This window comes from Pelophylax lessonae (assembly GCF_965119305.1).
Source record: "Pelophylax lessonae genome assembly, chromosome: 11".
Taxonomy (NCBI): domain Eukaryota; kingdom Metazoa; phylum Chordata; class Amphibia; order Anura; family Ranidae; genus Pelophylax; species Pelophylax lessonae.
Genome location: NC_138778.1, coordinates 213,019,041 through 213,031,554, shown reverse-complemented (window position 1 = coordinate 213,031,554; position 12,514 = coordinate 213,019,041). Strand labels below are relative to the sequence as shown.

At 51.1% G+C, this 12,514-nt stretch overlaps 2 protein-coding genes across 2 annotated transcripts in view; one reads left to right on the top strand and one right to left on the bottom strand.

The window, feature by feature from the left end:
* The window catches only part of TM9SF4 (transmembrane 9 superfamily member 4), a 397,487-nt gene that overhangs the window by 349,524 nt on the left and 35,449 nt on the right, over positions 1 to 12,514 (bottom strand). The window lies entirely within an intron of this gene.
* LOC309566499 (uncharacterized protein C20orf96) overlaps positions 7,410 to 12,514 on the top strand; it is a 59,012-nt gene continuing 53,907 nt past the window's right edge. Inside the window, exons 1-2 of the mRNA XM_082271671.1 lie at positions 7,410 to 7,439; positions 10,164 to 10,255. The gene's annotated coding sequence lies outside the window, so the exon portion shown is untranslated. The remainder of the gene's footprint in view (positions 7,440 to 10,163; positions 10,256 to 12,514) is intronic.

Genomic DNA, 12,514 nt, shown 5'->3' with positions numbered 1-12,514 from the left:
CACTGATACCAATGATGGCGCACTATTCCTTCCACTGACACCAATGATGGGGCACTATTCCTTCCACTGACACCAATGTTGACACCAATGATGGGGCACTATTCCTTCCACTGACACCAATGTTGACACCAACAATGGGGCATTATTCCTTACACTGACCACAGGTGCTAGGTCATTTTTGTCTTATTTTCACTAAGCCTGAGTTATTTATTAATCCCACTGGCAACACAACAGCCCCCCTAAAATCTTAGGGACTGTGTTTAGAAGGTATGAGGACTCCTCAACCTTGATGCCCTTTGGTACTAGCTCTTGGATCCTGAGTCCTAAACTGCCCCCTTAGGATGTCAAGGGCCACAACTGATGCTCCAGAAAGTCTAATATATTGACCACTACTGAGCTAGATTGTGTACAGACTCCTCTTAGAAGAAACATTGCACAGGTTGGGAAACACTGCGTCTGACCATACGAGTCTGTGCCCAGAAGACCAGAACCTACACTGCTGAAGCAAACCTTTTCTGAGAAATATATAATGCTAACACCTCTGACCTTCCTCTGGTTGAATTGCTAGTACATGTCCGCCTTCTTGGAGCGCCAGGCAACTAGCAATTGCAGACTGTGAAGGCAGCAATGGCAGCGTCCTTCTCTCTCTGGAAAGGTTCCTTTACCTGTATACAAGGAAGCACCATGAGCACATATTTGGAACTACATTTCCCATAATGCTCATGCACCTTGCAGTGTAGTTGAGCATCATGGGAAATGTAGTTCCGAAACATCTGGGGTGCCAAGGTTCGCCATCACTGCGCCTGGTCCAACATCCCTCTGCAGAAGTCTGAGCACAGAAAATATTATATGTGGCGTTTAGAATAATAAAAATTATTTAACAGTCTTATGTATCAGTTGGTATTCAATGTAAGATCTTATTTAACCACTTGCCTACCAGGCCCTTTCACCCCCTTCCTGCCCAGGCCAATTTTCAGCTTTCAGCGCTCTCACGATTTGAATGACAATTGCGCGGTCATGCTACACTGTACCCATGTGAAATTATTATCATTTTTTTCACACAAATAGAGCTTTCTTTTGGTGGTATTTAATCATCTCTGGGTTTTTTATTTCTTACAAAAAAAAAAGAAAAAAGACAGAAAATTTTGAAAAAAAAAAAGTTTTTCTTATTTTGAAAATAAATTTTTCTCCTTCACTGATGTGCGCTGATGAGGCGGCACTGATGGGCACTGAGAGGCGGCACTGATGGGCACTGAGAGGCGGCACTGATGGGCACTGAGAGGCTGCACTGATGGGTGACAATGATGGGTGGCACTGATGGATACTGACGGGTGGCACTATTCAGCACTGATGGGCAGCACCATCAGTGCCCACACTCAGTGCCCATAGTGCTGCTAGTCAGTGCCCATCAGTGCCTCGATGAGCAGGCACTGATGGGCACTGACTGGCAGCACTATGGGCACTGACTGTGGGCACTGATGGCGGGCACTGTGGGCAGTTTTGGGATTTTTTTCCCCTTTTCTGTAATCAGGGCACTGGTGATCAGTGCCCTGATTACATTCCTCTGTGTCCCCTTACCGCTGAATCGCTCTCCTCTTCCTCACACTGAAGTCTCTGTGTGAGGAAGGAGAGCTGGCGATGAGAGATGATCTCATATGTTTACATTTGAGATCATCTCTCATTGCACGGTCCGATCACATGGTAAATGGCTGCTGTGATTGGCCATTCACCACGATCTGTGATTGGCTGTGTCCAAGGGACACGGCCGACACAGATTTTCCCCGATGCGCGCTCGTGGGGAGCCTGTTACTGGGAGGCCGTATAAAGACTGCCTCCCGGAAATTAGAGCCCGCGCTGTAGCCGTACTTCGGCTATAGCGCGGGCAGGAAGTAGTTAAAAAAAAAAAAAAGGAAAAAAAAGATTTATGTATTTACGTAGAACAGATATCTTGGTAATAGGCGGACGCCCACCCTATTACTTCCTAAGTCTCCTGCGGACTCCTGGTCAGTGACCTATTCCCAGTTTCTCCCTTTTCCCGAAAATAGAATTTGCTACAGTGTCCTACCTATATGTAGCACCCTCCTAGATAGGTGCTAGGTTAAAAGCATTGTTATGCTCCATCTGCTTATCAGGGGAGCCTGATCTGTTAGTTATGCCTGTTATATGTGTCCAGGTGTGAGTCATTTGGTCTGAGGGAGTGTCCCCACTGTATCCAATAGGGGAGCCTGTTGGACAGTGGAGGAAACCTGGCCAGTGGCAAAAGGGCTTTTGTGGCAGTCCCAGTGGGAAGGCACCATTGCAGTGCATCCTGGGATTGACCATAAAAGCCAAGGGCACATGTGACAGGGCGTCTTTGGCGGGAAGCAGAGTCCCAGGAGGAGGAAGACGGCTGTCTCTCCTCCTGCTGTCTGAGGAAGGTGGTCACAGGCAATCGGCCTGGTGAGCCAGGTGTGGAGCTGAGCCAGAAGGATCCTGGAAAGCTGATGGTGGAGTTGCAGGCAGAGTCCTCTGGGAAAAACACTGTCCGTGAGTACCAGGGGGCTTGCCGAGGGGACCGCTCCAGGGAAGTCAGAGGATAGACAGTCAGCTCACATGGTTAGCAAGAGTAAAAGGGGGTGCCAAACGTGACCCTGAAGAGTAAGGACAAAGGGGGTGTAACGGATCTTAGTACCCCAGGTGGGCACATCCGCCGGACCTGTGTCTCCTGTCCGCCAAACGCACCCACAGCCTGCGGAGAAGCCATACCCAGCCCTTAACCCCTCAATCACGAGACAATCCACACAGGTGTTGAGGGTTAACCATGCAGAGCTTAAAAACTGTTTATTAAATTCCAAGACATACAGTTTTACACACAGTTATGGTACACTCCCCTTAGCCTTGCCAAAGGGGGGAAGGGGACAAGGAACAACCAATGGGAACTGAACATTTGTACATTGAAACAGGCTACAGATAACCTAATGAGCTTATGGTAAACAGGCAGTCTCTCAATACACACCCCCTGCAGAGAGATGTCTCCAGTCCAGACCATTGTCTATGTGTCATGAATCCACACAATTAGACACAGAAACAGGAGGAGGGGGCGGGGTGGGGGAGAAGGGCTGTAGCATTACATTACATTAACTCAATGCCAGCATGTCCCCAGGTCTCCAGTATCTTCTGGCCCATAGTCTGTCGGTAGGAGGCTTGCGCACAGTCCCCTCCAAAACACACAGTGACAGTGGGTTCTGTCACAGGGGGTACCAAGCGGGGCCCTGAAGAGTGATTCACTGTATAGTTTGCTTATCTCATACTTCACTACTGTGGCAAGGTGTAGCAGCGGCCTTGCCGCATTCATCATTGCTAGAAGTCCTCAAGTTGTGCATAGTTCATCTAGTTGGAGTATCCCACTCATCCCTTCTCCTATCCCAAGTTCTACAATAAACAACAAAAAAATGAATTCCTGTGGACTGTTTTCTGACTGAGCCAAGAACCTAAAGTACTAAGGATGTGCATGTTGCTGCTATGGGTAACTCAGGGGAACCCACTTCAAGCAGCTCCCAAGGGAGTAGTGCTACACATACAATGCATAAAAATTCAAACAAGTGCAAGTGAGAACCTCAAATAATGGTATAAGTCAGGGTTTGTTAACCAGGGTTCCATGGAAGCCTAGGGTTCCTCCTGAGGTTGCTGGGGGTTCCTTGAGCAATGGGCAACGTCTGTCTCTCATGAGTTGTAGATTTTTCATTTTTAGCAAGAAGTTCCCCGAGACCAGAAATGTATTTCTAGGCTTCCTCTGTGTTGAAAAGGTTGATAAAGGCTGGTATAATTATTAAAGCGGTATCCAACCCAAAGCCAAAAATGTCATACGGTATACCAGCCTTTTTCAACCAGGGTGCGGCGGTGGCCCAGGCGTGCCTGCTGGGTTCTTCAGGGGTACCTTGGCAAAATGCCTAAAAATTGCAACAAATTGAAACAGGTTTTAACATTGCAGCATTACAATCCTGGGCACCATGTGGGTCAAGCCAATGGCATCCTGACAATCAATGACATCACTGGTTGATAAGAAGAATGACAGGTGCTTGCATCAAATCCTTGTTTTGCTCCTCCTCTTCCCCTCTCCATCAGCACTGGGGTCACATTAGCAAGTAGAAGAAGAGATTGTGCAGAATAGAATGGGGTGCCTCGAGATTGTGCAGAATAGAATGGGGTGCCTCGAGATTGTGCAGAATAGAATGGGGAGCCTGGAGATTGTGCAGAATAGAATGGGGTGCCTCGAGATTGTGCAGAATAGAATGGGGTGCCTGGAGATTGTGCAGAATAGAATGGGGTGCCTGGAGATTGTGCAGAATAGAATGGGGTGCCTGGAGATTGTGCAGAATAGAATGGGGTGCCTGGAGATATTTCAGAATAGAATGAGGTGCATCGAGATTGTGCAGAGTAGAATGGAGTGCCTGGAGATTGTGTAGAATAGAATGGGGGGCCTGGAGATTGTGCAGAATAGAATGGGGTGCCCCGAGATTGTGCAGAATAGAATGGGGGGCCTGGAGATTGTGCAAAATAGAATGGGGTGCCTGGAGATTGTGCAGAATAGAATGGGGTGCCTGGAGATTGTGCAGAATAGAATGGGGTGCCTGGAGATTGTGCAGAATAGAATGGGGTGCCTGGAGATTGTGCAGAATAGAATGGGGTGCCTCGAGATTGTGCAGAATAGAATGGGGGGCCTGGAGATTGTGCAGAATAGAATGGGGTGCCTGGAGATTGTGCAGAATAGAATGGGGTGCCTCGAGATTGTGCAGAATAGAATGGGGTGCCTCGAGATTGTGCAGAATAGAATGGGGTGCCTGGAGATTGTGCAGAATAGAATGGGGTGCCTGGAGATTGTGCAGAATAGAATGGGGTGCCTGGAGATTGTGCAGAATAGAATGGGGTGCCTGGAGATTGTGCAGAATAGAATGGGGTGCCTCGAGATTGTGCAGAATAGAATGGGGTGCCTGGAGATTGTGTAGAATAGAATGGGGTGCCTCGAGATTGTGCAGAATAGAATGGGGGGCCTGGAGATTGTGCAGAATAGAATGGGGTGCCTGGAGATTGTGCAGAATAGAATGGGGTGCCTGGAGATTGTGCAGAATAGAATGGGGGGCCTGGAGAGTGTGCAGAATAGAATGGGGTGCCTGGAGATTGTGCAGAATAGAATGGGGTGCCTCGAGATTGTGCAGAATAGAATGGGGGGCCTGGAGATTGTGCAGAATAGAATGGGGTGCCTGGAGATTGTGCAGAATAGAATGGGGTGCCTGGAGATTGTGCAGAATAGAATGGGGTGCCTGGAGATTGTGCAGAATAGAATGGGGGGCCTGGAGATTGTGTAGAATAGAATGGGGTGCCTGGAGATTGTGTAGAATAGAATGGGGTGCCTGGAGATTGTGCAGAATAGAATGGGGTGCCTGGAGATTGTGCAGAATAGAATGGGGTGCCTCGAGATTGTGCAGAATAGAATGGGGTGCCTCGAGATTGTGCAGAATAGAATGGGGTGCCTGGAGATTGTGCAGAGTAGAATGGGGTGCCTGGAGATTGTGCAGAATAGAATGGGGTGCCTGGAGATTGTGCAGAGTAGAATGGGGTATTTGACTCGGTCGCGGTGTCTATGTCAGTCTATAAGGAGAGTTTATTGCTAAAATAAATGTAGAATTCAGGACTTGTGTGGGTGTAGGAAGATGTCCTCTGCTTTGTGTTCTGTCACATTAGGAAAAGTATTGCAATGCACAGCGGCCATGTTGGAATGCATGGCGCATGCGCAGTCCATTGTTCTAGTCCGTACGTCAGAATCTGATAGAACAGCGGCTGCATTCATTTTATTTTTTTAGTCTCCCCCCCCCCCCCCTCTGTTTTCACCTGGTGATCTGGCCAGTAACACACCTCCTGTATTTAGAGCCCCCCCCCACTCTGGATGAAGGAGCACAGGGGGCACTTTTGGACATCAGCATTGTCAGTCTGGCGGGGGGGGGGGGGGGGTTTTGGATGTACTAGCAGATTTAGATACACTAGCAAATTGAAGCCAAACTTCAGCTAATATTTTGTAGGCAGTTGCTTTTGGGATAGAGGTCCCGATATGACAGGAAGTGAGGGCCAATATCCCGTCATAACAGGAAGTGAGGGCCAATATCCCGTCATGACAGGAAGTGAGGGCGAATCTCCCGTGTCGTGACAGGAAGTGAGGGCGAATCTCCCGTGTCGTGACAGGAAGTGAGGGCGAATCTCCCGTCATGACGGGAAGTGAGGGCCAATATCCAGTCATGACAGGAAGAGAGGGCCAATCTTCACTTTAATGACAGGAAGTGAGTGTGAATCTCCACCGTCATGACAGCAAGTGAGGGCGAATCTCCTGTCATGACAGGAAGTGAGTGCAAATCTACCGTCATGAATAAAGTGAGGTCTAATCTCCCGTCATGACAGGAAGTGAGGGCAAATCTTCACTTTAATGACAGGAAGTGAGGTCTGATCTCCCGTCATGACAGGAAGTGAGGGCGAATCTCCCGTCATGACAGGAAGTGAGTGCAAATCTACCGTCATGAATAAAGTGATGTCTAATCTCCTTTAATGACAGGAAGTGAGGTCTAATCTCCCGTCATGATAGGAAGTGAGGGCGAATCTTCACTTTAATGACAGTGAGGGCGAATCTCCTGTCATCCCAGGAAGTGAGTGCAAATCTCCCGTCATGATAGGAAGTGAGTGTGAATCTCCACCGTCATAACAGGGAGTGAGGTCTAATCTCCAGTAATGACAGGAAATCTCCCTTCATGACAGGAAGTGAGTGTGAATCTACAATGGGGCCATGGACAGCAATGAAATCTGACAGACATGACTCTTCCCTGTATGAATAGAGGTGGGCGGGGTCTCTGATATCATGTATATACAGGAACATTACACCTCAGGCTCTCATCCAGAAATATCCCCTGTGTGTGTGTGTGGAAGTTCCATCAGACTGTCACCTCACCGTCACTTTCTCCTGTCAGCCATAATTACCTTAATAAGGTGAAATCCCCACAAGGGTGATAAATGTCAGCCCTTCCTTTCCTCTGACACTGAATACTCCTGTGATTGGAGAGAACTCTGTGTTAGGACAAGTTTCCTCTTTCTTGTTGCCATGGTGAGGTACACCGGGACACCCCAGACTCTCCCCGCCCCTCGACAGAACACACCCCCGCACCGCGCGCCTTCACGCCTCACCTCACACGAGCCTCGCGCTCAGCACCACGTGACCAGAGCTCGGCGCTGCATGCGGGCTCCCTCTTCTGGCCATGGCCTAAACCTCACTAAGGTTAGGACGGGCCGCCATATTGGGACGGCTGGGTGTGGTAAGATGGCGGCTGGGGGCGTCTTGGGACCTTGTTGCCAGGGGAACGGATTACAACACGTGTGAGAGTGAGAACTCCTGGAGAGAGACCGGAGAAGACGAATGTGAGGTCCATATACAGAAAGACTGAGAGACCTCCCAGAGACTGACAGCCAGACAGCCTCCCAGAGACAGACAGACAGCCAGAGACAGCCAGCCTCCCAGAGACAGACAGCCTCCCAGAGACAGACAGACAGCCTCCCAGAGACAGACAGCCTCCCAGAGACAGACAGCCTCCCAGAGACAGACAGACCGCCTCCCAGAGACAGACAGACCGCCTCCCAGAGACAGACAGACCGCCTCCCAGAGACAGACAGACCGCCTCCCAGAGACAGACAGACCGCCTCCCAGAGACAGACAGACCGCCTCCCAGAGACAGACAGACAGCCTCCCAGAGACAGACAGACAGACAGGCAGCCTCCCAGAGACAGACAGACAGGCAGCCTCTCAGAGACAGACAGACAGCCAGAGACAGCCAGCCTCCCAGAGACAGACAGACAGCCTCCCAGAGACAGACAGCCTCCCAGAGACAGACAGACAGACAGGCAGCCTCTCAGAGACAGACAGACAGCCTCCCAGAGACAGACAGACAGCCTCCCAGAGACAGACAGACAGGCAGCCTCCCAGAGACAGACAGCCTCCCAGAGACAGACAGACAGCCTCCCAAAGACAGACAGACAGACAGGCAGCCTCTCAGAGACAGACAGACAGCCTCCCAGAGACAGACAGACAGCCAGAGACAGCCAGCCTCCCAGAGACAGACAGACAGCCTCCCAGAGACAGACAGACAGCCTCCCAGAGACAGACAGACAGACAGCCTGCCAGAGACAGACAGACAGCCTCCCAGAGACAGATAGCCTCCCAGAGACAGACAGCCAGCCTCCCAGAGACGGACAGACAGACAGACAGACAGGCAGCCTCTCAGAGACAGACAGACAGCCTTCCAGAGACAGACAGACAGCCTTCCAGAGACAGACAGACAGCCTCCCAGAGACAGACAGACAGCCTCCCAGAGACAGACAGACAGCCTCTCAGAGACAGACAGCCTCCCAGAGACAGACAGCCAGCCTCCCAGAGACAGACAGACAGACAGGCAGCCTATCAGAGACAGACAGCCTCCCAGAGACAGACAGACAGACAGAGACAGCCAGCCTCCCAGAGACAGACAGCCAGCCTCCCAGAGACAGACAGACAGCCTCCCAGAGACAGACAGACAGCCTCCCAGAGACAGACAGACAGATAGGCAGCCTCTCAGAGACAGACAGACAGCCTCACAGAGACAGACAGACAGCCTCCCAGAGACAGACAGACAGCCTCCCAGAGACAGACAGACAGACAGGCAGCCTCCCAGAGACAGACAGCCTCCCAGAGACAGACAGCCTCCCAGAGACAGACAGACAGACAGGCAGCCTCTCAGAGACAGACAGACAGCCTCCCAGAGACAGACAGACAGCCAGAGACAGCCAGCCTCCCAGAGACAGACAGACAGACAGCCAGACAGGCAGCCTCTCAGAGACAGACAGGCAGCCTCTCAGAGACAGACAGACAGCCTCCCAGAGACAGACAGACAGCCTCCCAGAGACAGACAGACAGCCTCCCAGAGACAGACAGACAGCCTCCCAGAGACAGACAGACAGCCTCCCAGAGACAGACAGCCTCCCAGAGACAGACAGCCTCCCAGAGACAGACAGCCAGCCTCCCAGAGACAGACAGACAGACAGGCAGCCTATCAGAGACAGACAGCCTCCCAGAGACAGACAGACAGGCAGCCTATCAGAGACAGACAGCCTCCCAGAGACAGACAGACAGGCAGCCTATCAGAGACAGACAGCCTCCCAGAGACAGACAGACAGGCAGCCTCCCAGAGACAGACAGACAGACAGCCTCCCAGAGACAGACAGACAGCCTCCCAGAGACAGACAGACAGCCTCCCAGAGACAGACAGACAGCCTCCCAGAGACAGACAGACAGCCAGAGACAGCCAGCCTCCCATAGACAGACAGACAGCCTCCCAGAGACAGACAGCCTCCCAGAGACAGACAGCCAGCCTCCCAGAGACAGACAGACAGACAGGCAGCCTCTCAGAGACAGACAGACAGCCTCTCAGAGACAGACAGCCTCCCAGAGACAGACAGACAGACAGACAGCCTCTCAGAGACAGACAGCCAGCCTCCCAGAGACAGACAGACAGACAGGCAGCCTCTCAGAGACAGACAGACAGCCTCCCAGAGACAGACAGACAGACAGACAGCCTCTCAGAGACAGACAGACAGCCTCCCAGAGACAGACAGACAGCCAGAGACAGCCAGCCTCCCAGAGACAGACAGACAGCCTCCCAGAGACAGACAGACAGACAGGCAGCCTCCCAGAGACAGACAGACAGACAGCCTCCCAGAGACAGACAGACAGCCTCCCAGAGACAGACAGACAGCCTCCCAGAGACAGACAGACAGCCTCCCAGAGACAGATAGCCTCCCAGAGACAGACAGCCTCCCAGAGACAGACAGACAGCCTCCCAGAGACAGACAGACAGCCTTCCAGAGACAGACAGACAGCCTTCCAGAGACAGACAGACAGCCTCCCAGAGACAGACAGCCAGCCTCCCAGAGACGGACAGACAGACAGCCAGACAGGCAGCCTTCCAGAGACAGACAGACAGCCTTCCAGAGACAGACAGACAGCCTTCCAGAGACAGACAGACAGCCTCCCAGAGACAGACAGACAGACAGACATGGAGTTTGTTTATGTGAGGAAACTCTCGTAAGAATAATAATTTCCTTTTGCCTCCCAGCAGAGCCATGAATGGGGAGTTCTGTATGACTGTCAGCTCTGGTGACATAGAGGTACAAATACACCGATCAGCCATAACAATTTGACCACGGAGAGGTAAAGTGAATAACTTGAATATCTAGTTACAATAGCAGCTGAAAGTGGATGGGATATATAAGGCAGCAAGTGAACTTGTTGTCCCTGAAGTTGACGTATAAGACTGTGACTCCGGAGACACATTGTCAGATCTGGAGATGTAGAGGACTGTGACTCCGGAGACACACTGTCAGATTTGGAGATGTAGAGGACTGTGACTCCGGAGACACATTGTCAGATCTGGAGATGTAGAGGACTGTGACTCCGGAGACATACTGTCAGATCTGGAGATGTAGAGGACTGTGACTCCGGAGACACATTGTCAGATCTGGAGATGTAGAGGAGTGTGACTCCGGAGACACACTGTCAGATCTGGAGATGTAGAGGAGTGTGACTCCGGAGACACACTGTCAGATCTGGAGATGTAGAGGACTGTGACTCCGGAGACACACTGTCAGATCTGGAGATGTAGAGGACTGTGACTCCGGAGACACTCTGTCAGATCTGGAGATGTAGAGGACTGAGACTCCGGAGACACTCTGTCAGATCTGGAGATGTAGAGGACTGACTACGGAGACACACTGTCAGATTTGGAGATGTAAAGGACTGTGACTCCGGAGACACATTATCAGATCTGGGGATGTAGAGGACTGTGACTCCGGAGACACACTGTCAGATCTGGAGATGTAGAGGAGTGTGACTCCGGAGACACATTGTCAGATCTGGAGATGTAGAGGACTGTGACTCCGGAGACACACTGTCAGATCTGGAGATGTAGAGGACTGTGACTCCGGAGACACTTTGTCAGATCTGGAGATGTAGAGGACTGTGACTCCGGAGACACTCTGTCAGATCTGGAGATGTAGAGGACTGTGACTCCGGAGACACATTGTCAGATCTGGAGATGTAGAGGACTGTGACTCCGGAGACACAATGTCAGATCTGGAGATGTAGAGGACTGTGACTCCGGAGACACAATGTCAGATCTGGAGATGTAGAGGACGGTGACTCCGGAGACACACTGTCAGATCTGGAGATGTAGAGGACTGTGACTCCGGAGACACTCTGTCAGATCTGGAGATATAGAGGAATGTGACTCCGGAGACACAATGTCAGATCTGGAGATGTAGAGGACGGTGACTCCGGAGACACACTGTCAGATCTGGAGATGTAGAGGACTGTGACTCCGGAGACACTCTGTCAGATCTGGAGATATAGAGGAATGTGACTCCGGAGACACTTTATCAGATCTGGGGATGTAGAGGACTGTGACTCCGGAGACACACTGTCAGATCTGGAGATGTAGAAGACTGTGACTCTGGAGACACATTGTCAGATCTGGAGATGTAGAGGACTGTGACTCCGGAGACACTTTGTTAGATCTGGAGATGTAGAGGACTGTGACTCCGGAGACACATTGTCAGATCTGGAGATGTAGAGGACTGTGACTCCGGAGACACTCTGTCAGATCTGGAGATGTAGAGGACTGTGACTCCGGAGACATACTGTCAGATCTGGAGATGTAGAGGACTGTGACTCCGGAGACACATTGTCAGATCTGGAGATGTAGAGGACTGTGACTCCGGAGACACATTGTCAGATCTGGAGATGTAGAGGACTGTGACTCCGGAGACACTCTGTCAGATCTGGAGATGTAGAGGACTGTGACTCCAGAGACACTGTCAGATCTGGAGATGTAGAGGACTGTGACTCCGGAGACATACTGTCAGATCTGGAGATGTAGAGGACTGTGACTCCGGAGACACATTGTTAGATCTGGAGATGTAGAGGACTGTGACTCCGGAGACACATTGTCAGATCTGGAGATGTAGAGGACTGTGACTCCGGAGACACATTGTCAGATCTGGAGATGTAGAGGACTGTGACTCCGGAGACACTCTGTCAGATCTGGAGATGTAGAGGACTGTGACTCCGGAGACACTCTGTCAGATCTGGAGATGTAGAGGACTGTGACTCCGGAGACATACTGTCAGATCTGGAGATGTAGAGGACTGTGACTCCGGATACACATTGTCAGATCTGGAGATGTAGAGGACTGTGACTCCGGAGACACATTGTCAGATCTGGAGATGTAGAGGACTGTGACTCCGGAGACACTCTGTCAGATCTGGAGATGTAGAGGACTGTGACTCCAGAGACACTCTGTCAGATCTGGAGATGTAGAGGACTGTGACTCCGGAGACATACTGTCAGATCTGGAGATGTAGAGAACTGTGACTCCGGAGACACTCTGTCAGATCTGGAGATGTAGAGGACTGT